Here is a 27,650-nt window from a genome sequence, read left to right as displayed (position 1 = left end):
ATTGATCCTCTTGAAATTATTGCTACCAACCAACCTTCATGTATTTACTCATATTTTTTAGTTACATACCGTCACCTCTTTTAAAGCCGCATCAAGCACTGAATTAAAAACTACTAGCAGACTTGCGGACTTGTAGAATACTCGTACGGTAGTTTTGGTAGAATACGAAAATCTGATATTCTGCGGTAGAAATGGTCGTAGAATTGGTAGTATTGGTAAGAAAATAAACTTGAATGCATGTATAGGAATCGAAGTATTTTTCTTTAATTAAGAGTTACAGAATCATAATAATTATAACAACCAACGAAAAGCGTTTGTAGGATACCCGACAAGGGCTGTAAGCTGGTTATGAGTAGGGATCGTACTTTGTCCCAGGAGGCTACAAGGTTAAGTATCACTGGAGTTTTTACTGTAACGGATGAGTGCGTGTACGCAGGAAGGGAAGTAGGCTACTTCTATCTGCTCACGCGAATCCTGTTTTGTCAAGTTGGGCAGAACAAAACATGTACCACTTTAACAATTACAGTAATAAGTTATTTACAATTTATATTATTTAAACTATGTACACTAGAATACGCTATTTTTACTATTTACATTATGATAAAGAATGTAGGCCTATATTGATCAAACATCATTTACACTATTATGTAGTGTTGTGTATTGTAATGAAAAGTATTTTATTTCATGAGACTATAGTCTACTTATTTTGTAATAGTGTATAATAGTGTATAAAGGGGCTTCAGACACTGACTACTTTCAAAAGCCGATTGTCAGAAAGGATGCTTTTCGTCTCTAGAATATGATCTTTCTTCAAATATAACTTTTGTGGAATATTATTTTTATTTTTCATATATCAATAAATGTCCTTTTTATGAAATATCATTTCTTTGATAAAAATTGTCTTATTTAACACTAAATTGTAATTGTTTAACTCTTCGAATTACATGTAACTGAACACATCTTCATTTTGCTGTTATTACTCGTATTATTATTATTATTATTATTATTATTATTATTATTATTATTATTATTATTATTATTATTATTATTATCATCATCATCATCATTGCTCCATTGTTTTCTGCGTCGCTGTTATTGTTTTCTGCGTCACTGTTATTTATATTTGCCGTGCATTTTTATACTAGTTGAGTGGAGAAGAAGGCCTTATGATCTTGACTCTGCCAGTGAAATAAATGAACAGATAATTAAATTGTAGGAAACATCATTGTAGTATCAGTCTTTATCACTATACTGCATTGTAAACAGTCTATGAGGTCTAGTTTTGAATCATGAATAGAATGTCAACTTTAGCACAAACAAGATGTTGCACGCGTGAACTATGACGTCACGTCAATATAGTCTATGAACAGCTAACCTTATATTCGCACGCCCTGGGACAAAATGTGGTCTCTAGTTATGAGTGTTGGAATTGGTATGAATGTAATTTGGGCGTATGTGTAAGATATCAAATAGATATTTACCTAGAATTTGTGTTAATTCTATTAAACAATCCCTGAAATTTTGCTATAAATAATTAATGTTTCCTTATTAGAAATATATATTGGAATACGATGTTTCTGGAACTCGTACAGATCAAGAAGTTACCTTAGTGATCGTGTATTAAAAGTTTCTATAGGGAAACCATATAGCTTAAATTACATGAATCAATCTTCAATTTCATATAATTATTAATCTAGTTAGAAGTGAGATATCAGCGTTAAATATTTAAATTATTAGAAATTATGCTTTGCGTAGTCACGAAGTGTTTGATTGGACAAATTTCATTATTTAAGTCGGGTTTATTTAAATTTCAATCTCAGCTATTTAATTTGATTTAATATTCAAATTAACTTTATTATAATTTTGAATATCTAGCCCAGTTGATGTACTTACATTTTTGAAGTAATAACTTGTAAGTGTTCAATTACCACAGCACTACGGTAATCGATATCAGTATTTGCATTTGGTTTCCTTCTTGTTTATTGTTTTTGTTTCGTACAGTTCACACATTTTAGACCTATGAATCATTCTGAGAACTTTCACTTGAACACAGAGGTGCTCCTGCTTAGAAAAATCCTTTAGCTTCTAGATATAGATTTTACGAGTGAAAGTAGAACTTCAATTATCCGAATTCCAAATATCTGGATCTTCAATTATCCGGATTACGTTTCAGGACAGTTTGAAATTGTTTATTCAAAGAAAGTTGCATATGTTTAGGTTTTTTATTTAGTATATTGTACTACCATACACAAGTAAAGTTCTATTCTGTATGGAATATGAAGAGTTCTCATAATTTTAATCCATTTAAAATATTATTTTGCTTGAATATGTGTAATTTTGTTCATTATAAACTGTAGACCTATAGTCATTTTGCACTTTTAATACATGCAGTAGCTTACTACGGTCGTTTCTTGACTCTTTTCATTTCCGACCCAATTATCCGGATTCCTGCTAATCCGGATCATATTACCTCTATTAGTCCGGATAATTGGAGTTCTACTATATTAAATAGTGTCGTTAAGGACAAATTTCCATGCTCAGGACGAGAATCGAATCCGGAATATCATGATTTGTAGTCACAAATGCAGATCGCTAGACCACAAAGTCATATATTATAGAATCTGCGTAGTATATAAATCATTTTTAATAACATTGATAGATAACATCCCTGTGGTTTATGCAACTAGCAGAGCCGTGGTGTATCTAAGGTTGCATTGTATTCTATGAATCTTACTAGGAAAACTACCGTATTTTACACTGCTATTTCATAGTCTACCGCAGCTTTACAACTCTAGTTACTAGTATTACAGAACTCGTAAAAAAAAGTATGAGAAAGTACGTGCATCTTTGTGACACTCATATTTCCATTAATTTATTTTGGCTGTTCTTTAAATGCTTATGAATTGACGTAAAGGCGTTAATAATAGCCACACTTTGTATAGTATAGTATTATATATACCGTACGTAAATAAACCGTGTAGACTACATTACTTCGTGTTTTGAAATTCTACAGTTTTAAACTCTGAAGAGAGTCTAGTAAAATCAAGCTCTCACTCTGTCGGAGTCACTGGTTTGTCTTTACATTCGTAAGCTGTTTGACAGAGCGCAGAAGCAGGCGAGTAACATGGGGGGTGAGTTTGTTTCGCCCGGGTCGCGGACTGGGTCGTTTGGTTTCCCAGGGAACGGCGCTGGTGACCCTTTCACCAGTCAATCAGTAGAGAAGACAGAAGATACACCTGCTGGAGCCTATGTAGACACACCGCGCTACCTCAGCATGCATCCCAGAGAACGCGCACCACATCGAACTACACTGTGAACTTCTAACCTGTCTCAAGAAGGCTAGAACAGTGTTTTCATACACAACGGCACAGAACCCGTCAGCAATTTCAGAGAGAAACTAACTACACTTGCTTAGATAGAAGAACGTGATATTATTTCGCGCTTGTGGGTGGACTAGAGAGACAGTATTCGTGTCTTTTATAAGAAGAGAAAGCAATCAATACGGTTCTAAACTCAGGAAGGCATAGCTGTGTGCAACAGGTAAGTGGACTGGCAGTGTGTGTTTATGTATTAGAGGGGGGTCGGGCATATCTGTGAGCATGTGATATGTTTTCACTGTTCCCTTTTTTTGAAAATAGAACTACACGTTCATGCAAAACTGTTGTATCGCTAAAAATATGAAATACAGATGTCACTATTGACCGTGCCCGACAAATGGAGATAATATTCAGGTCACTGGGTTCGGATTTAATTTATCTTCTAGTTGATGACAGGGTATATTATACTGTGATCTCTTTTTATTTTTTTTAAGATTGAGTAATTGTTACAATACTTTGTGTGTGTACAAAACTGTTAAATTAAGCCTTTTAAGACGTGATTGTATATATTATATGAATTTACGTCCAGTTGTTCAACTTTAATACATATGAACTATGGTTTAATCCGACGAAATATCATCATAACGTATTTTGTTGTTAATAAAATGTTTTTAAAAAACTTTTTCATGTACACGTTACTATTAATGAAAATTTCGTTGCTAAATTACGGTTTAAAAAATGTTGAAAGTAAATGATAGTCGTATTATCCAAGCTAGGGACTGTTTGCTATATAAAATAATATATTAAATACAATTAACTATAAATATGTTTGTAATTTCAAGAATTTTCACTCTCTCAAAAATCCTTCGTAACACTCTTTGATGTATATAATTTTTCTTAAAGAAATTGTTAATACTATCGAGTGCAATATTCATGTGGAAACAAAATCTTTCATAAACTTCATTACCAATAACAATACTCATTTAGATCTAGGCCCATTAATTATTTATTTCTTAATTTTTAGCTTTTCTGATTGAAAATTCAACACCCTTTCATTCAAATAGCCTACCGACAGAGAAGTGATTTGTGTTGCTCTGAAATTTGCGGGGAGAGGTGTCTTGTCGTGCCTTGTTTGTTTTGTGTTCTTTAAAGCTGTGGTCTTTCGCCATGTTAACCAAACGACGAGCGACCTGCTATTTGTGTATTGAGTAGCAAATATTTGTAATGGATTTTACAACAGGATGATGATACAAAACAATTAACACACACTTCAAGAAAGCAATATTGATTAGAAGAATTAGCAAATCTTTCGTAACCTACCGAGATTGACTTCCTAGAAGTACTATTTATTTTGATTGGAATATGTAATAAATGTTTGGTTTTTAATTAAACACTAACAATTATATTTTTGGTGCATGGTATTTAATAAGCAAAGTTATAGGTCTAAGATTTTCATTCATTATGACTCAATCGGTGACTTTTCTAGCCATAAATCCAGTGGATCCGAGTTCGATTCCAGACAGCGATGGTTTACGTTAAATGTTACGCTCGTATTACTCTTCTAATTACTCAGAATTGTATTGGATTCAGTATTCGTTCAGTTTCAGAATCATGCACGTGCACGGTATATACAGAGTGTAACAAAAATGTATGTTAAAACTTCAGGACAACATTCCTTACATGTAGCGGATGAAAGTGTATTACATGAACATGGGTTCGGAACAGTTTAATTTCCTTGGTAGTCTTTTCCTAAACTCAGCTTAATTTGTATGATGCGCAAACTGTTTTGTTTTTGTGTGGAATGCCATCACAGCCATCGTGTACATAATACTACAGTGAACAACAGAACTGTGATAATATACACACAGGAACAGAATGTACAGTACATCATCCCCGCCCTATTTGTTATTAAATTCTTCCTAAAGATAAACAAGAACATCTGCATGTAATGAGACTATTCTCGTGTGAAGTTGTTGTTGGAATGGAATGCGACCCACACTGCTACCTTTCGAAGTGCATTCTCAAACCCGCACAAGCTGACTACAGTCAAGGCTGGTCCACAATAAACCGGAAACGGAAACGACAACGAGAACGGAAAAATTGTTAAAATAAATGTATTGAAATGTGAGCATGTGAGAAGCTTGCCGGAGCTCGGAGACGGGGACGTAAAGGCTGGTTCACAATAAACCGGGAACGAGAACCAGAATGAAAACGAGAAGCAGAGGACGTGAATATGAAAATTTTTGATTCACAATAAACCGAGAACGTAGACGACTATGCATATCGATATATATGTCAATAACGATATGTAAAGTTGATATTACGCATTCTGATGTTATTTGTGTATAATTGACCAATGGCGTTCTCTCATGAGTACAAGGCAGCCAACATAAACACAGGTTAACCAACTTCGAAATTTCAACTGAAACATTGCATTAGGTACGGTACTATAAATATGCCCATGCATCTTTATTATCACAACCTATTTTAAGTCTACCATGACGTAAAATAATTAGAGAAGAAACATTTGTAATAGAACAAAAATGAACACAACGGTAGTTATTGAATTGAAGCATGAGTATGTAGTGTGTAATACAACCAATAAAATAATAAAATGATTCGCTTCCGATCGTGTTCAAAGATGCAGCAATTGAAAGCCACGTATTCTCCTTCACTTTCTCATCTTTATACGAGGCGCGCCTCTTATCGTAAACGTGATGATTTTCCTCAACACTCAATATTAGAATCTCATCAAATAAAACTTGCTCCATAATGCACAGCACAGAACAAAATAATGCATAGGTTATGTCACGGTCTTCTTACTACAAAATATATAGGACGACAAAATAGCTTTTAGATGGCAATAGAATGAATCTAGTGGGCTGTGATCGGAAACGTGAACGCCAAAGTTGAAACTTGGCCAACTCTCCGTTCCCGATCCCGGACTCCGGCAAGCTTTTCATTAATTGTGAATGCTCACATTTAAATGTACACATTTTAACAATTTTACCGTTTTCGTTTTCGTTCAGATTCTCGTTTCCGGTTTATTGTGAACCAGCCTTAAGAGTTGGCCAAGTTTTAACTTTGCCGTTCTGGTTTCCGATCACAGTCTGCTAGATTCATTTTGTAATCAAAAAGCTATTTGGTCGTCGTATATTTTGTAGCAAGGAGGCCGTGACATAATTTCTTCTTCATTCATTGCTTGTATCCAACCCAGGAATTCAGTAGAATCACTTTCAACATGTGTTACATGTATATGTGACCAGATTACCACGCAAATTGAATTCTTAAATATTCCGTGCCTTATATTTCAAAGTTGGTTAACCTGTGTTTATGTTGGCTGGCTTGTACTCATGAGAGAATGCCATTGGTCATGTATACAGGACACAAATAACATCAGAATGCGTAACCTCGACTTTACATATCGGTATGCATAGCAGTTTCCGTTCTCGGTTTATTGTGAATAAAACATATTCACATTCTTTGCTTCCTGTTTTCGTTCCCGGTATATTGTGGACCAGCCTTCAGTTTCGCTGCGTACCAAGGTTTCGAGCAGACAACCTCACTCGTCTGTAGGCCAGTCCGTTCCTTTCGTCGCCAGCCGTCGTTCGGGAAATGCTATGGAGTGATGACGAAATGGAGAAATGTTCACGGAATTATGTAGATGTCTAATATGGGGAAACGAGAGAAATACCCAACTACGTCCTTGTCTGCCACAAGTATCACAATAGATCTTTCAATGAAACCTCTCAGGCCTGACCGAGATTCGAACCCGAACCGCCTGCGTGAGAGGCTGAAGTCTGATCACTCAGTCACCGCAGAGGGAGTGATTGTTACACGGTAGCTATGATAGCACTCCACGTTATTGTAACACAGTGGTCGTCAGCACTCGCTGAAATGTGCAACGGGTACGCGGTGCCGTCCAGTGTGCACGGTCGTGCAAAAAGGAGAGATAGCATACCCGCTAGCAGCTACGAGAGCACTATAGTGCACTGCGTTTTCAGCGGGTAAGAGACGCTAGCTAGCCCCAGCGTGTTCTGTGCTGACGACCTCTGTTGTAACATATTTTCATCCTCTACATGTGAGGGATGTTTTCCTAAAGTTTTTGACATAGGCCTACATTTTTGTTAAATTCTGCAGATGGAAGAATAGTACATTACAATACATTCAGTAAAATCCGTGGCGCTACAGCCAACGAAGGGCAAAGACCGACCCGGCTGCTGGCCTCACGTCCACAAGCTGAAACAGAGGTGGACGATCATCCAACCAAAATGGAGGTATCGTGTGGTTAGCACGATGATCCTCCCCAGCCGTTATAGTTGGTTTTCGAAACCGGATTTTCGCTACCTATCGTAGCTCCCCAAGTGCATAACGATGCTGGGTGGGCACCGGTCCCGTACACTGGCCGAAATTTCATGAGAAAAGTTCTTCCCCCATGAGGACTCGAACCAGCGCGCATTCCGTAACGCGAGTCCTAGGCAGGATGCCTTAAACCATGACGCCACGGCGCGGGACACAATACTGCCAGTATCGTATGAAAATTATGCACACAAGTAAACACATATTGCACTGAATATTCTGAAAATAGAAACCCAGACCAAGCTCTGTATTGCCAGTATAGTCGAATATAAATCAGAAGTAAATTCAGGATTCTAACGCTCTTTATCAAGACACTACTCCATGTTCGAATTGAAATTAGATTGACTGGACACATGTAACGTGAAGTTTGTTGCTCCGACGATTGAACATAATGAATTAATGATGAATAGTAGCGTTAAATGGTCTGCAAATTCTTCCAAGAGTCTTCTTATTTAGGGACAAATTTGTTTACATTCTGCATGAAACCCATCATTGGCCACCTACTCAAAAACGACGAATTCGGTGAAAGCACTCACCACTCTTCCCATACATACTACCAACTGTTGGTGTTATTGCATTTTTAGTTGGTTATTTGACGACGTTGTATCAACTAGTACATTTAGCATCGATGAGATTGGCGATAGCGAGATGGTATTTGGCGAAATGAGGCCGAGGATTCACCATATATTATGACTTTCGCCTTAAGGTTGGGGAATACCTCTGGGAAAAAAGTCAACCACGTAAGTTAATCAACCCAAGCGGGAATCGAACCCACGTCCTAGCGCAACTTCGGATCGGCAGGCAAGCACCTCAGTCGACCGAACTACGCATGTGGCTGGTGCTCTTGTTGGATGAATGAAAGTCCGTACAGGTCATTCGGGTTATCTCGTAGAACCAAACGAATGCGTGCGTCGTAGCTCAGAGTAAAAACCTTATGGTTGGAATAAGTGTGCTAACTAGCTGCAAGTGAAACAATAGCGAGAGAGGGAAGCTTCTCAGCCCACTTTCTTCTTCCCCTTAAGCGCAAATAGGTTTCATTAGATAACGAATAGTCTGTACTTCTACTCCACTACTCTACTACTACATAATAAATAATGCATCACTCAACTACTGAGTACAGTTGCACGAATTGCATTAAAACATAACTTGCATGGGACGTGATGTAGCCTGGAGTAAAGGTGTATCTAAACGGTTCAATTTTTCATGCATTTCGGTTTCCTTTCTGGTTTTGTTTAGTTTTTTTTAACTTGATTATTTAACGACGCTGTATAAACTACTAGCTTATTTAGCGTTGATGGGATGGTGTTTGGCGAGATGAGGACAGGATTCGCCATATATTAATAGAATTGTGTTTAAAATAATTTGGGCTAATTTAAAATGTCTGCTTAGCCGTCTTTCTTACTGGCTGATAGCTGCGTCAATATAAATTTTAAAAAGGGCCGGAGACAGTGGGGAAACCCTGGAAAATTTCTTGATCTATAAGTTACTTTCTCCCATTGGAATATTTAATACATATAGTTACGTTGTTATACAGGGACATTATTTTATTTTTACTAACATTTCTAATATTAACTTGGCTATACCTTTCGATTAACGGTTGAGAACCGGAAACACAGTTTGCTACCCCCTTCCACGACTGCAGTTCGAATAATGCTTCAGATATGACACCCAGTCACCTTGCAATAATTTTCGTTTCATTTCTTTTGATGTTCACTTTAACACTTGTTACAAAATATAAAATCTTAAAAAAACTTGAAACTTGAGAAGTGTTAAATGTTATGTTTTATTTAACGACGCTCGCAACTGCAGAGGTTATATCAGCGTCGCCGGATGTGCCGGAATTTTGTCCCGCAGGAGTTCTTTTACATGCCAGTAAATCTACTGACATGAGCCTGTCGCATTTAAGCACACTTAAATGCCATCGACCTGGCCCGGGATAGAACCCGCAACCTTGGGCATAGAAGACCAGCGCTATACCAACTCGCCAACCAAGTCGACTTGAAAAGTGTTAAAACTGTTAAAAAGATAATATACCTTGCATGACGGACGGCACCGTTTCGACACTGGTATCGTGTGTTCGCCAGCGTCTGTTGGACTAATTTTTTTTTTATTTTGTAAGAAGTATTAAGCAGATTTATGTCCCGATAATTATTGCAACTAGTTTTGTCCTCTTTCTTAAAATTTGAGAATTTTTATGCTTCTTTCCAAAAGTTTGGTATTTTACTCTGACCCTTCGGGAAGTAATTCTTGGATTTATTCCTGGAATCGAATTCAGTCGGACTTAGTTTTCAGCTGAAAACGATACTACTTGAAAACAGCATAAAATCCTTTGAATTTTCTCTGTAATTCGCGTAGTGTGAATAATAATTAGGGCTCGGAAGTTGATGATCTAAAAATGACAGAAAAATGACCTGTAAAATGACCTTAAATTTCTGAAAATATGACATTAAAATTAACAAAAGATGACCATGATCGTAATAGTAAAATTCTAACAAAATAATACAGAGTGATCCGTTTGGGTATGAATGAAATAAAACACCGTAAAACATTTACTACTGAACTCTTTGTTGAAACTTTGTGCATACAACACTGAAAAATGAGAGATTCCTCAGAACTCATGACCCCCATTGCGCACCCTGCATAACTCATAACGGTGATGAAATTCATCCCATGCCCGTTGTAACATAAGAGGGATGATTTGTTGAAAAACTTGAGTAATTTTTACTCTCAGATCATCAATGTTCCTGGGTTTCTGTGAATAGACAATGTCTTTAACAAAACCCAACACGAAGAAGTCAGAAGGGTTTAGATCTGGGGAGTTTGGGGGCCAAGTCAAGAGATAGCTGCTTCTCGTACTGGGTTTCGCCTGCAACCTCCTGCATGTTTTTTTAAACACAGAATCTGTTTCTACAAATGTTCGATACCACAATATTATGGAATCGTATATAGGTACATTCACGTAGCCAGGATGGAGAACAATCGCACATCCAAAGCTCTACTAGATGCATTACCGGTAGGAAGAAGGAAAGTCGGACGACCTAAATTGAGATGGCTGGATGAGGTTCAGGCTGACCTAACAAAAGTTGGAATTAGAAGATGGAGAACACGAGCATTAGACAGGAGTGATTGGTCGGATGTTCTGAGGGAGGCTAAGGCTAAACTATAAGGGCCGTAATGCCAATGATGATGATGATGATGATATAGGTACATTACGCACACCATACTCACGTCGAAATTCCCTTTGAACTCCTTTAGTACTCTCAAATTTAGCATACCAAAGAACACATTCTGCGCGCTGTTGATTTGTAGTAGCTATTTAGTCATGTGCTATTTTTATTTGTTCTTTCAGATTATGCATTGTGGATTGTCATATAATAATAATAATAATAATAATAATAATAATAATAATAATAATAATAATAATAATGATTTATTTTAGCTGGCAGAGTTAAGGCCGTAAGGCCTTCTCTTCCACTCAACCAGCAAAAAGAGTATATACATATGCATGAACTTACAAAGAATTCAACAATTTGATTTAGATTAGAGTTACATGTATACAAGAGTTATTTACGAATTAAACAACAAAATACTATGAACTATTAATTAAACACTGAAATAAACTGTGTAGCAGAATTAAGCTAAAATACATAGAATGTTGTTAATATATTTCAAATAATATTAGATAATAAAAAGAGATTATTATGAGACAATTTTGAAAGTACAGCACAATCAGGATGATGTCTAAAAGAAAGAAGTAACAATGTAGTCAGTGATAGTTTAAATCAATATGATTGGAGTGAAATGCTAATAAGGTTATCTTTTAAGCTGTTCTTAAAGGTGTTTATTGTCTTGCAGCCCCTAATACTTTGTGACAAGGAATTCCATTGACGCGAGGTGGATACTGTAAAAGATTATGAATAACAAGATATTCTATGAAGAGGTATACTTAGCGTGCCACAGATAAGTGATCTGGTATTTACGTCGTGGTTAGAGTATAGCTAAGAGAAACGAGACGAAAGGTAATTTAGTGTTAAGGTGTGCAGAATTCGAAAGAGTAAAGACAAAGAATGTAAAGTTCTGCGTTCTTTAAGTCGGAGCCACGAAAGACTTGCGAAGGACGGTGATATGTGGTCATATCGTCGGATGTTGCACACGTATCTGACGCACATATTCTAAGCTCGCTGTAACTTGACTGACAGTTCAGAACTTAGATCACTTAACAAAACGTCACAATAATCGAAGTGCGGCATCATATATGGAAACTCCCATCATTTAATCATAATATAACCAGCAAGAAATTTCTCATACTATCATAATAGCTTCATAATAATGAATTACTATTATCCATCAGACTGTAATATAATTTCATCTGTGGATAATGGATTCTCATCAAACTCAGTCGCTAACTGTGCGCAAAAAACGTTCTCTACTTTGTTTTTCTTCCGGAATTTTTACGTCTTCACTTGTGTGATACAATATGCAGACTGCGGACACTGCGGCTGCAGTATTTGTTCTGTTGCGTTGAATGGGGAGTAGCACATAACACACGTGATCAAGAGTCAAGGCTGATTCAAATCGAATTGCGTAAGCACTCTGCAGTAGGTTCTTGAATATAGACTATGAGTACACTGTAAAAAAAAAAGTCCGTACATAAGCAGAAAAGGGCAAAAATGCAACGAGAGGTAGAACTTTTCCTAAGAAATGACCAATAGACATTAAAATGAAAAAAAAAAAATGCAAAATAAATATAGGCTATATTAGTTCGTGTTGAAGTGAAACGAGTTTGTATTGCACCCTGTATTGCCTGTGATGTCTCAGAAAAAAAATATGACACATCAACTTCCAAGCCCTAATAATAATAGATCTAGGATCATATCCCTGTAGGTATAAGTGCAAATCAACAGGACTTGCGGTCACGTGCTGCTTGACTTTCTTTTTATTTATTTTTCTGCCACTTCGCGTGTTTAGTTCCTCTTACCTTTTTGTGAGGTTGGCAATGTGCGATTTTAGCAGCCAAACACATTACTCTTGATTTATGTTTCCTACTTCAGATTGGTGGCACGTTCTCTTTACAGGGGCTCCCATTATGTACTCGCAGCTCTCTGCAGCGCGGACCCACTTCCACAATTCTGACCTATTATTCCTTTGAGATTGACTTCCGATGCCGGCTCATAATGGACGATGCCATACGCCACATTTAATAGACTCGTACTACTCGAAAGTTCACGGGACATAAACTTTACTCAAAAGGGGTACTAACTCATTCAGTAGCTACCTTCGAATTTAAAATTACTGACGGCTGTTTTCTTAGTAGGATCTTGATGTCTTAACTTCACAGCATGAAGATTTGCAGACCTCGAAACATGATATAAATAGAGGGCACTGCTAATTGTTGCATAAAACTTGTATGTACTGCAAAGAATTATTATTTGTAATGATTATTATTATTAATTGTGGCATCATTACATTACATTCATATATCATATCATATCATATCATATATCATATCATATCATATCATATATCATATCATATCATATCATATATCACATATCATATCATATATCACATCATATCATGTATCATATCGTATCTTATCATATCATATCATATATCATATCATATCATATATATCATATCATATAGTCGACCTGGTTGGCGAGTTGGTATAGCGCTGGCCTTCTATGCCCAAGGTTGCGGGTTCGATCCCGGGCCAGGTCGATGGCATTTAAGTGTGCTTAAATGCGACAGGCTCATGTCAGTAGATTTACTGGCATGTAAAAGAACTCCTGCGGGACAAAATTCCGGCACATCCGGCGACGCTGATATAACCTCTGCAGTTGCGAGCGTCGTTAAATAAAACATAACATCATATCATATATCATATCAGATTGTATCGTATCACATATAGCATATCATATCATATCATATATCATATCATATCATATCATATCATATCATATCATATCATATCATATCATATCATATCATATCATATCATATCATATCATATCATATCATATCATATCATATCATATCATATAATTATTCGTATCGTTTCGTATAATGTATAATATCATGTGTATCATAGTGTACATCGTGTAAGCCAACATAAAATAATGTAATAAAATAATATAAAAAATCTAATAACATGATCAGAATAATTGAATTATGATTATTGTAAGATGTTAACAAACGTTGGGAGATTTTATTCATTGGCAATAGTCATTGTTGCTTGAGCAGTATGTCTGATTTTTCTGAAAATCGCGGAATTTAGAATAGAAAGCAAGTTGTGTAGAATGGCTATTTCAGACTAATTCAACAACACAGATTCAAAGAAATTATAGGAGAGTCTACAATACTCGTCATGAATTTTCTAGGCGTGATATTCAGTTATGATACGAGAAACTTATGCAAACTGGTAGCGTAGGAAAGGCAAAACCTACAGGAAGACCGAGTGTACCTGAAGCTCAAGCTGCAGCAATACGTGAAGCTTTCCAACAAAGTCTATTAGCCGTGCATCACGGGAATTACAAATTCCACAATCAACTATCCACAAAGTCCTTCGAAAGCGTCTTAAGCTCTTTCCTTACAAACTTCAAATTGTGTAGACTATTACAGAAGATGGTAAGGTAAGAAGAATGAATTTTGCCGTGGATATGTTGCATACAATAGACGAAGATAATTTCTTGCAAAGAGTGCTGTTTTCTGACGAAGCGACATTTCATTTGTCGGGACGCGTAAATCGTCACAATGTTCGGATACGGGGATCTGAGCCTCCTCGTATAGTGAAGGAATATGAGAGAGATATTCCTAAAGTCAATATGTGGTGCGGACTTGTGTGTGATCGAATGATCGGACCATTCTTTTTCGCAGAGAAAACTATGACATCTGGCGTGTATCTAGATATGTTACAAGAATTTTACTACCTCAAATTGCGCAACTACCAAATATCTTCAACAACCTGGGGCGCCCCCGCACTTCCTTGATTACTCTTTTCCTGAACGATGAATCTGCAGAGATGGCCCAATCCCTTGGCCTCCGAGGTCGCCAGATTTGACACCACTAGATTTCTTTATGTGGGGATACGTAAAGGACAACGTCTATAGAACACCCGTAGCGAATCTCCAGGTCTTACGTGTAAGAATAAGAGATGTATTTCTAGGATCACAACAGTTATGCTTAAAAAAACGTGGGACGAAATTTACTTTAGATTAGACATTGCACGGGCAACCAGAGGCTCACATGTAGAAACTATGTAACAAAATTTCAACATCTGTTAATCTCACAAAGCAAGCAATAAAAATATGTTCATTGGTTTCAAAGTTATTGCTGTGTACCTATTCTTGTTACATTATTAAGTACATGGTGTATGTTATACCATATATCATATCATATGTCGTATCATATCATACATCACACACATAATATATATCATATCACATCACACATCATACCATATCATATATCATATCATATACGCCTATATCGTATCGTTTATATCATATATCTGATCATATAAAACTTGTAGGGTTTTATAGTCATTGTCATGTGGTTAACATAGCACAAATCCACTTCATTTTAAGTCAGTTGTTTAAACAACGCTCTATCAACTGCACTGTTTCTAGCGCCGATGGAATTGGTGATAGCGATATAATATTATGACGAAATGAGTCCGAAGATTCGCCATGTGATTATCTGGTATTCGCTTTATATTTGGGAAGAAGTCTGGAGTAAACATGTACTCGTAATGAACTCAAGCGGGCGGGATTCAAGCCCACAACGAAGCGCTGTCTCGGAGCACGAGTCTCGTTCGCTAACTACCAGATTCCATTTCTTCATACGTTACAATACACGAAGGAGACGCACCCAGTGTGTACGAACTAAGTTGTAGATTTAATTTTGTGCCGGGAATGGAATCCGAATCAACTGTATTGCGGCAATATTAGAGAACTGTATTGGGTATTTTTTTTTTCTTGCATATTACTAGCGATTAAACTCGCGTTTAATTTCAGTATTAATATTGTAGACTGTAGGTTGGCATGATTTAATATTTTCACGAAGTATAAGATGGTGCGAAATACCGGGTCATTATTTTGTTTTTACTAATATTTCTGATATTAACCTGACTATACCTTTGGGTTAACGGTTGAGAACCGCAGAGACTATGTTACCCCCTACCACGACCGGAGTTTGATGATACTAGAGTAAAATAGAAACAAATCACTTTACTAGGTATAGGAGAGAAGAAATGTAGTGCATTCATTTACCTAAACTAGGAACTATTAAGATTTTCAGTTTGATAATTTTCGTTAGGTTTTTACTTACCCAAAATACAGTACAGTATTAACAATAAGTGTTTTTACTCACTAACTGAACTTTCCTGGCGGACGAATTCATTATGCAGTGTATAATATACTATCTACAGCACATTAGTATACAATGTGGAGAGTTCATTTAAATTTAAAAATAATAAAAATCTGGATATTTAAACAAATTGTTGAAAATGATGGCCGTTCACTTCTATACGGACTTCGGTTCTTTTGTGCACATATTATCGAAAACATTTAAGCATAGGCCTATCTTCTGAAATTGAATGTATTGTTTCCGGAATGTAATTTTTTAATTCTTCTTTTGTTGTAGGATGTTTAACAAACACAACTATTTTACTGCGTCAGTCGACATGGGGGGCCATAATCCTATGCCTCTTGAAAAATAATTCTACTCTATAACAGAGTACCTTACTTATTGTAATCACTTCACTTCTGTCCGTTTCGTATAGATAAATTTATTCAGATTGCTGTCTACTGTCCGTCCAAGTAGTTATGTCGCAGGGTCGTAGAAAGGGGAAAATCACGTGACAGTTACTTAACGAGGCCCTTTTATTTAAATTATTTTAGACAGTTGTATAATATTACGTAGACGTCCAATTCCTGACAGCAAATATTTTCAGAAAAGAGTTAAGACAGCCCAGCCACTAGCCTTTACAGAAGGGCCAGTAAAAACGGATGTTGGAAACAGGGAAGCGACGTAACCAAATGGATACAGTACCTGTGGGAAAATATGATTCAATAATGAATGCACTTTATTCACTGGAAAATACGACCATATTTCTGGAACGTACTATACTCACTCTGAATTGTTTACTGTGACCGTAGCGTCTGCTAGTGTATAGTCTTAATTATGCGGCCTTGGGGGAAGTTCCCTAGTAGAAGGGGTGGGAGTGAAGTGCATTCAAAAACTGAGGTACAATGAAAATTGAAGTAAAAATAAAATGATGTCCCTATATTTGGGTTTTTATATCCTACTATAGATCAGTCATGTTAACTGATGCCCGTACGGGCAAGCGCGCGCTTTGGGGCTCAGGAGCGCTTTACAGCGGAAAGGAAAGAGACAGACGAAAGAGTAGTATGTGCCGCTTGGTCGAGCTATATAAAGGGATGGCCAGCACTTATTCAATGGATAAAGAGAAGAGAACTTATTAAAACTGTATTCATGTTAAATTTTAGATTTTTCTGAGAAGTATAAGTGCATTATAAGAATGTAAGTTTTATTTTTAATGCTCATTTTTCACAAGCGTGCTTTTTTTATTCAAAAGAAATATTTTCTCAACTTTTTGACAGAAAACTGAAATTTTAAGATATGTTTATTTAGTAGCTTTACAGGTACTGAAACAATGTTTTCGTGAATTTAATATATTGTAAATACGTATTACTGAAGATAATGATTTACAAATTTTGAAAATATTCGCATGGAAATTAATTAACAAAGCAACTACTGTTACATCGTAGACAAGAGATATGTACCCCCATGTGTTATAAAAACGTCAGCTCTATAGCTTCAACAGATTTCGAGAAAATAATTTAATATTCTGATGATAGGAAGTTGCGAACCAATATCACCTTAAAAGGATAATGCGATAATAGTTTCGTTATGTAATATTAGTTACAGTTGAAACATATACCTAGGTAACTTTGCTTTGTACTATAATATTGTTTTGATTAATTTATTGATTACTTTTATAAGATACCGTCAATATCAATTCCAACTTACCATGTCATACTCAGTCTCTTTCTTTGGGATATCACTTTCTTTATGAATGATGTGTTTCATTCATTTAGTACAATTTGGTTGTACTATTATGGAATTTATGCTCGACCATGCCGAAATGTAGTACTTATACACCTGGTAGCAGTCCTTTAATGCATGTCATTAAAGTACACCTACTCATTAAAGTACAGGTGTTCAGCCAATGACAACTCAGCTTACAGGTGTTCAGCCAATGACAAGTCAGCTTTGTACCGTTATAAAACCGCAAGTATCGATTATTCTCGGATATGCACTCGAAAGAGAATTACCGAAAAGTCACGGAGGCTGGAAATCCAATACTGTCGCAGAAGGTTATTTTCTGTTACTATAATAATTAGCGTTAATTGTAAATAATATTCAAATAAATTCAATTTGTCACCTCGTTTTTCAATGTCGAATTCAATAATCAAGGTTATATCAAGTTTAACGGGATTACATCAAGGTCAATGACATTATTGTTCCTCGGAAAAAATCAATACTTTCGCGTCTGCGCACATCTCACAATTCACGACCTAGAACAAGGTCACTTCCGATCTTGTCAGATACAAATAAAATGTATACATCTGAATAATTTCAAGTTAGAAATATGGTTGAGCATAAAAAGTCGTATGAAACTCGCCTATAATGGTAATTAAGAAGCTCGTATGAAAATTATGAAACTCGCTTGCGCTCGTTTCATAAACATCCATACTCGCTTCTTAATTACTATCATTATAGGCTCGTTGCATAATGTATTATTTGTAAATATTCCTTCTTAACTCTTTATTATTTATTAACGTCTAAAACACAACTGTAATATTAAGAAATTGGTGTTAGTACTTTTTGTTTTACAGAAAAATAGATAATACCAAACAGAAAGAAGTCATATAAAAATAACGATATAAAAATTTCACGTTCCGTCTTAAGTTTATACACCACTGCTTTCTTAATCCAACAGGCTGCTTATTCATATACATAATCCTTCCTCCTTCCATACCAACGCTTGTTCCCGCGCACGACGTCAAGGTCTGAAAAATGCGCTTGCTTTAACATCACTGCTATAGACGTAAGAAGCACAATGTTCGGAGATACACGGTTTTAAAAAATAACGCATATTTTTACGACTACGGTTATGCGAGTTACAACGTCATCGACAACATTTTTAAATGACACCCTGTAATTTTTAATATCCGAAAGAGTATATTTGTTATGTAATATTTCATTTGTTTTGTAGAGAAGGCCTATGGTTGTGGTTACTATGGTAACAATTTTTTGTAGATAGGTTGTATTTTGTTAGTCCTGTATTATGAAAGCAGTTTGATTGATGAAGTAAACATACAAGATGTTTTTAACAGAAAGTGAGATAATTGAGATTATGATGAAGATAGGATATCGAGACAGAAGATGTACACAACAAGAGGTACGCTCACTTTTTAACGATACTCATTCAAATCGGCCACCTATTTCTCTGTCAATTGTGGCTAGAATAAAAGCGAAATCCAGAGAACTTGAACATGTCAGATATGAAGAGATTATTTGCATTTAAGAATATCGTTTTTCATCAATAAAATTGCTTTCATAAGGCAGGAACTAACAAAATAGTATACCAAAAATAAAATTGCTACTATAGTCACTATGACCATAGTGCTTCTGTACAAAACAAATGAAATATTACATAAAAAATATCCTCTTTCAGAGGCAAGAGGACTATCTCTCTTGTTCAGATGATATTAAAAATAATATAGGGTGTCGTTTAAAAATGTTCTCGATGACGTCATAACTCGTACAACACTAGTGTCAAAAATATTTTGTTTCCAAGGAACTATTCCTTTGTAGATAGGTTATGAGGTTTTACGTGTCTGAGCGTTTTGTCCAAAATCAACCTATTCAATTTAAATTGCAATTTTGCGTTACTTTTTGTATATTTTGCGTTGTCAGAGAGCATGATCCATTATCACTCTAATGAAGAGTAGCTCTTGATAATGGATGAACAGATAAGTTCCTCATTTCTTTCCCTTTATTTTTCTTTCCCTTTTACTTTCTCTTTCTTCTTTTTCCATTTCTCACCTTCTCCTTTCCTACCTCTTCCTTACCTTTTCTCCCCCTCTCATCATCCCCTCCCCATCCCCTCTTTTTCCTTTTCTCCCTCTCATTCCCCAACTCCTCTTCTTCCCCTCTCCTTTCCCAACTCCTCTTCTTCCCCTCTCCTTCCCCTCTTCCATTTTCCCTCTTCTCCTCCCCTCTTCTCATCCACCTCTCCAACTCCCCTTCCCCTTCCCTCTCCCACTCCCACTCTTTCTCCCATTTCCCCTTTTCTTGTTCTCCTCTCCTTACATTGCGTATCGGGAATAGCTAAATCTTTCTACGCAGGTAACCCAGATTCTAATCCAGGTGGGTCTAAGTGAAATAAAATGTTTGGTGGACAGAGACTGTGTTAAGGTTTTTGTGGGTTATTACAGTTTCCTTACCGGCATTCTACATTAGACCTAATCCATTAATCATCATAGTAATCATGGTGCGTTGTAGACCACAAGCTCCGCAACAAAAAAATAACTTGTCAAACTTATATCAAAGTGCGCAACTATCTCCCTTCTTCATTTACCCCCCACTCTTCCATATCAATACTACGGAAATTTCCTTCACACTTCAGAGTAAACAAATCAGTAATTCAATATTGTTTACTCTGTTCTAGGCTTAGGACTCCAGCATATGTCTTTATGTCGATCAGTGCTGACACTTTAAAGATTGCTTACTAATGTTAAAAACAGTCTTCACCGTTATTGCTTTCTGTGTTGACTACTTGTAGAGCTTCATGAACCTCTTGCTTAATTTTAGATATTATTGGATTAAGTTTTCTTCTTTGCGTGTATAAGATTCTTCTTGTTAGGTTTATATCCCTGGTCATTTCTTGTGGGGATGAGCAGATTTCTCTCCTGATTAATTTTGAAGGTTTGTCGAACAATTCTTCTTCATTGGCTTTGCGTTTCACGCCATTTGAAATAATCTTTTTCATGATTGTGGTTTTCTCCTGTATTTAAAAGAATATCACCCTCAACAATTGTCAGATTGTCATTATTTTGGCATTACACATTTTCACTATGCACCTCCATTTCTCTTCTTCTTTGTTCTTGCAATACTTCCTGTAGGCTATGTATACCCATCAACTACAGTTAGCTCTTTTCCTCTTTGACTGTACATTTGAATCATGTTGCTAATAGTTGCTGCAGGCCGAGGTACGAACAGTGTGAAGGAATGATTGTGCCAAACTTCGCGCGGAGTAATCATTGCTGCGTGCGCACACGGAAAATAGTACCCGAGCTATCACTGTGATAGTATCACAGTAGGGGAGGGGAAAACTGTGGGAGTAGTTACTGTTGTGACCGCGAAGCATATTTGCGGAGTTTGAATATACTTGTGTATTTGGGGAGCTTGATAACACCGCCCATGGTGCACCAAGGCCAACGCTCTGCGGCAAAGTGTCTACAAGTATGGCGGATTTTCTCCTAGAAGGGACACCGAGGTGAATGTCGCAAATGAAGTAGCCGGATAAGTTTTTAGTTCAATTGAAATATAATATGTGAATAAAGAATGCTAGTAGCCTGTGTTAGTAAATATGGAAGGAGCAGTAGTCTTTCGATATATACGTAATATTATTTTCTATAGTTCGAGACTGTCTTTTGTAAATAGGCTATGTAATTTCAAACTTAATGCTAAGACTGTTTTTAAATAGACAAGGGAAATGTGTATGTTTTCAAAAGTTCAATATGAATTACAAATCCTGTGGAATTTCTGATGAACAAAACGGCTGTGGAGCGGCATTTTTTTTTATAATACTTCGGTTTACCGTCCATTCTCAGATCATTGCTGATGAGTGATGAATGATCTATTTGTGAATTACTTTAAATCATGTTTTACCTCTCAATAATGTTACGGGAAAACAAGTAGCTCATAAGTTTTGACGAAGGTTACTCGATAGTAGTAAAACTTGATTCCTGCAGTGTAGGCTACATCAAACAGAAATCGCTCCTTTGCCAAGTTCGCTGTATCTTCGACTTTAAAGCCTGGAGTCTCTTTATTTTATTGCTTTCTGGTCGAAGACTGTGAGTGGGCGACAAAATAGAGGCATTTCGCGTGACCTGCTTGTGATATCTGTTCAGAGTTGACAGAATTATTCCAGTGGGTTGCACATCCAGAAAGTAACTAACATTGGCGAATATCTGCCGCGCAAGTGGTAAAATTAGATCACGCATTCGTAGTATTTTTCCATTCAAGAAGAATGTTCAGATGCAACTTTGTGAGATGTTTACTTCGACTTGAGCTAGGTCACGTTAATAATGTATAGGACAATTGATCGAAATGTCCTTTGTGAACTATGGTGTATTAAATGTTCTAGAACGTAAGGAACGTTCTCACCTGCGAAAGTCATAGTCAGATTTATGAAGTCTGTAGACAAATTAATATCTAATGAAGGAAATGATGGAAGTAAGATGAATGGACAGTTTAACGGATGGAGACTCTATAAAAAAAAAACACACACACACAGCAACCGCTGGGCTTGTTTCGGAAAGATCTAACGAATCAAGCCCCGTCATCCGGCCCTGACTCCGAACGAATTTTTTTAGCATTACAGAAGCTCGGACACCACGAAAAGAGAAAAAAATTACGCGCTCTATCAGAAATACAACGGCACGTACAGATCCAAAAACAAAACTTCGGCCACCTGAATTTTCCAAGTTCAAGTTATAACCAGAGCTAGAAAGTTGGTACCGAAACTGTTAAGTTGTGTGAGTTTGGACTATATCTCTACCGAATGAAAGGTAGTAGCGCAGCTCTCATTGTTAGTAAACCAGAACGACAAACATGTACAGCCGAGTGGTAACCAAACTTGTGTTCCAATCGTGCACGGCCTTAGAACAAGAAAACAATAAACGAATAATAAAAAGACAATAATTTGTAATTATAAACTTCGTTAACTCTCAATCTATATTAATTTACCCATACATATGAAAATAACATATAAAGAATACAATTATGATTCTAGTCTCATTATAACAAATAATGAACATTTTCATTTTATCAAAAGAAATACTTCTTTTATGTTCAGAAAAAAAAACAATATTTGTGCCCTGAAAATCGCAACCGAATGCATAATAGCACAGCAGCACGAGACGTCAATAGACCAGCAAAACAAACAAGTATTGACGGCTGGTAAATAAACTTTTCTTTCAACCAACATTTAACGAAGAATAATCCGGGAAAAATAAATGTGTTACACATTCCTGTTTGAATAATTATTTAATAGCAGATGAGTTAATTTTTTTTTGGAATCCTGCATAATATTAATATTATGAAAATGATACAATAATAACAGAATAGCGCACTTTGTCCAAAACCTAAATTATTAATATAAATTAACAATATTCTTCAAACTATTCACGAATGTACACAGCACCACAAAATGATTTGAAATGAATTCAATTTACGGGAGGGGGACATTATGGCCCAGCACTGCGACCTGTTGAAATCTATTGCACTAACCCTCAAGCTAGGCGCATTCCCAAACCCACACCGCCTGACTACACTAAGGTTTGCTGCGTGTCGAGCAGGCAACCCCCTTCGTCCCTAGACCAGCCCCCTCCGTGCTTCACCAGCCCGGCGATCGGGGAATGCTATGGAATGTTGACGAAATGGAGAAATGGTGACGGAATGATGGAAATGCCTTATATGGTAAAAACCCCCAACTGCGGCCTTGTCCGCCACAAGTGTCGCTATGGATTTTTTTCAAATGAAAAATCCCAGACCTTGACCGGGACTCGAACCCGGGCCGCCTGCGTGACAGGTCAGAGGTCTGACCGGGATTATCATACTGTACTGCTTGCGTTCGTTTACTGAATAGCTTTTCGTCATTAATTTGACCTTACTTTCAGATTAATTTCGTGTTTCTTGCATTAGTTGTGAAAGTGTACCTTACTCTAAACTATTAAACTAATACTGGGTTGAAAACCGCTGTTAAATCTTGTTGTGATTATTATTATTATTATTATTATTATTATTATTATTATTATTATCATTATCATTATCATCATCATCAATTATCATCATCATCATTATTAGACTGTGTAAACATTAAAAGTCGTTACGTCGATCCACGGCTACTTTACAGTGGCGGACCGGAGAGAACGGAAGCTTCAACTAATTGCTGTGATCCAATGGTTTTTCAGCTTCAGAGGCGAGCCGTAGACTGAGAATTTCTCGTTCCACGGCGTAAAGGTGGGCTCATAGTTATCGGAATCATAGGGAGGTCTGTAGACGTCCTAGTTCTGGACGTTCGCATGTTTCAACTAGGAGACAGGACGAAGTCTTGGGCATGCGTGTTTCGAGGACCCCTTCCGCTCTGCTCGTGAACTGAAGGAATTGTCTCACTTTCCGGGCTGTTTACGAATTGTTATTAACCGTCTTAGAAGAGATTATATTACATAGACGCTACCGGGCAGCGACTAAAGAAAAAATAACTGAGGAAGAAGCTGTAGTCCACACCTGTGAAGTAACGGTTAGCGCGTCTGACCGCGAAACCAGGTGGCCCGGGTTCGAATCCCGGTCGGGGAAAGTTACCTGGTTGAGGTTTTTCCGGGGTTTTCCCTCAACCCAATATGAGGAGATGTAACTATAGGTGCTGGACCCCGAACTCATTTAATCAGCATTATCATCTTCATTTTATTCAGACCCTGAATAACTGAGATGTTGATACAGCGTCGTAAAATAAACCAATAAAAAATCTGTAAACGGCATGGCCTTTGTAACCAGCCTAGGTGACGGTTTCGATTGGACGAAAGTCATTTTCTCCGACGAAACAAACATCTCGACCGATAACAGCGGACCTGTTCGAGTCTATCGGAAATCCGGCCACAGGTATTATTATTTTATTTTAGTAGGTTATTTTACGACGCTTTATCAACATCTTAGATTATTTAACGTCTGAAAGAGATGGGGATAATGCCGGTGAAATGAGTCTAGGGTCCAGCACCGAAAGTCGCCCAGCATTTGCTCATATTGGGTTGAGAGAAAACTCCGGCAAAAACTCAACCAAGTAACTTGCCCCAACCTGGAATCGAACCCGAGCCACCTGATTTCGCGGCCAGACGCGCTAACCGTTACTCCACAGGTGTGGACGGCCAAGGTATGATCCGGGATATGTGAACCGACGTGGCAGGTCGGGACGCATTAGCATGTAATGCTGGGCTGGATACTCGGAAAGGGGAGGATCTATGGCCACTTGGATTCGACACAGCATAGACACATTTTGGATAATGTGTTATCTCATCTGCCCGGAAACGTTATCCCCAAGAAACATTATTGTTCCAGCAGGATAACTTTTCAGCGCAGGCCGGTCAAGTCTGGTTCTCAGGGAGGCCCGAGATCGAAGTGTTCGCCTGGCCGCCTAATTCGCCAGATTTGAACGTAATGGAGAAATTATTAATAAGTATTTAATGAATTTCAATCTTAAGGCATATAAACTTGCAAATGTTTATTTGCTATTTAATAACAATATATGAACGTTTTCGCCGTTTAGGGCATCTTCAGATATAACAAAACATATTATCTGGACCAATAATAACATATTATGCAAATAACAAGGAAAATGGAGAACAATATATGTGATACATGAAATTCATGAGCTTTATGTAGATATATCATGATACAGGATGAATATTGAGATAATCTTTGAATTTGAACTTAGACTGGACGAATATTTTATTTTATACATATAGCTCAGGTTACAATTAATATACAATGTTTAAAATTTGTCAATGATGTTAATTTTAAAATTTACAATGATGATAATAAAATATTTAAAATAATCATGGCTGAAAGTTGTCGTAAGTTACAAGATAGTATGCGTAGTTGATGTTCTTGTGTTTTGTAATTATTTCGCTTAGAGAGGCCGTTGGCATTTGAATGAATGTTGTTTGACGTTGATGACTACATTACAATTGATATACAGTGATTAAATTAGTCAATGTTAAAATTTAAATTTTATAATGAAGATAATAAAATATTTAGAGTTATCATGGCTGAGAATTGTCGTAAGTTCAAGATGGTTTTCGTAGTTGATGTTGTGTGTTTTGTAATTGTTTCACCTGAAAATAGAGATTAAGAGATAATAATAAATGCAAAATGTAGACAAGTTATTATATAGAGACTCAGATAATTATTATTATAAGATTACTTGTTAAAAATGTTGTTTATGTTAAAGAATTACTGTTGGGTGTAATTAGTTGAGATATTGAATAAATGCTCGTTGATTGTGAATGTAGCGGAATGTACGATAAATTTCGTAATAGATAAATCATGAGTTGGGTATGATTTTTAATCATTCATTGAAAATTAATAGAAAGATCAATATTATAATTCGTAATAATTAGATGAGTTATAATACCAAATATATGTAAAAGATTTTACGGCAGCAGTAATAATTATTATAAGATTACTTACTTAGAGGTCATTGACTTTGAAATGGCTACTCTGATGTGATGACATCCTATTACGTGTTCTCAGGTTTATTGAAGTATATAATTAAGAAGTTCTATAACTGAAAGAATATTAACTATTAATTTACTTGTTCACTCCAGAGCACGACAGACTGGTAACTAAGACTTCCGTGGTTCGAATCCTGCCTGGGAAGGAAACCATTTTTGTTCCTTAGGCCTATTCAAATTTATTCCCAATACTTTTGGATTGCAGCGATACTTTACTCCTTAATTAACTTATTATTCCCAGAACATGAATTTTACCACCAATTGAAAAGTATTGGGAATAAATTTCAATAAGGAAGAGAAAAAGTTTCCTTCTCAGTCAGGATTCGAACCACGAAAGTCTTAGTTACCAGTCTGTCGTGCTCTGGAGTGAACAAGGCTCTGAAATCAGCTACAAGGGTCGGTCCGGTTGTTTTTTTGTTTTTTTTTTTTGCCGCTACTGTATACGAAAACAAACAAAATGAAACTTCGGGCTCAGGTGTCTTAACTAAAAATCATGTAAAAAAATTCTGCCGCCAGTGTGACCCAAACGTATTCTCTCGTGAACGAGTCAGATCGCGGAACAGCTTGAGCCATTACGATGAGACAAAAAACCCTCTCCTCTTCGCGGCATTCACATTGCTCTCTAAGCGATGATTGTTTTTATAATTTATTTTTTTTTGCATCATTCTCTTCAGTTTAGCGGAAGAAATTTATTGTATTTCGCGATACCAAATGTTAATTTTTGTCCCCATCCAAAGCCCCTATTTACTACGCTGCTCCCATAGTGTGTTTCTTTGCCGAAAATATAATATTACATCATCGTTGCCGTCATTGTTTCGTCATGATTTGTTATGTTTTACCGTATTCTTCAGTAATCCTGGCGTTTTCAAGACACGTCGTGTTGTGTGACTGCTAAGACGCCAGCTCTAAATATCTGACATCAAGACACAACAGAGACAACAGCTGTGTCTGTATTCTTCACGCAACACCTGAAGTGTCGGAACGCTCGGAACAGTTGCATACATCATAAATCGTACGTAAAATTAATGCAGAAACATGTTTTGAAATAAATCTCATGGAAGCCACTATAGTGAGTTCACTTGTGTCATTTCGGTCTCATTGTCTTAAATGGAGGTTCGGCGTCGTGCCGACTTCGATATTTCAGTTCTTACTTACCTACAAATGGCTTTTAAGGAACCCGAAGGTTCATTGCCGCCCTAACATAAGTCCGCTATCCTGTGCAAGATAATCCAGTCTCTATCATCATATCCCACCTCCCTCAAATCCATTTTAATATTATCCTCCCACCTACGTCTCTGCCTCCCCAAAGGTCTTTTTCCCTCCGGTCTCCCAACTAACACTATATGCATTTCTGGATTCGCCCGTACGT

The 27,650-nt window shown here is 36.7% G+C and overlaps 1 protein-coding gene across 2 annotated transcripts in view; it reads left to right on the top strand.

Moving 5' to 3' along the window:
• Positions 1 to 3,125: 3,125 nt before the first annotated feature.
• The window catches only part of gprs (speckle type BTB/POZ protein), a 206,798-nt gene continuing 182,273 nt past the window's right edge, over positions 3,126 to 27,650 (top strand). For both annotated transcript variants that reach the window (XM_069822467.1, XM_069822459.1), the window contains exon 1: positions 3,126 to 3,540. The gene's annotated coding sequence lies outside the window, so the exon portion shown is untranslated. The remainder of the gene's footprint in view (positions 3,541 to 27,650) is intronic.

This window comes from Periplaneta americana, chromosome 1, assembly GCF_040183065.1.
Source record: "Periplaneta americana isolate PAMFEO1 chromosome 1, P.americana_PAMFEO1_priV1, whole genome shotgun sequence".
In the NCBI taxonomy this organism is placed as follows: domain Eukaryota; kingdom Metazoa; phylum Arthropoda; class Insecta; order Blattodea; family Blattidae; genus Periplaneta; species Periplaneta americana.
This window is presented reverse-complemented; position numbering and strand designations above follow the sequence as displayed.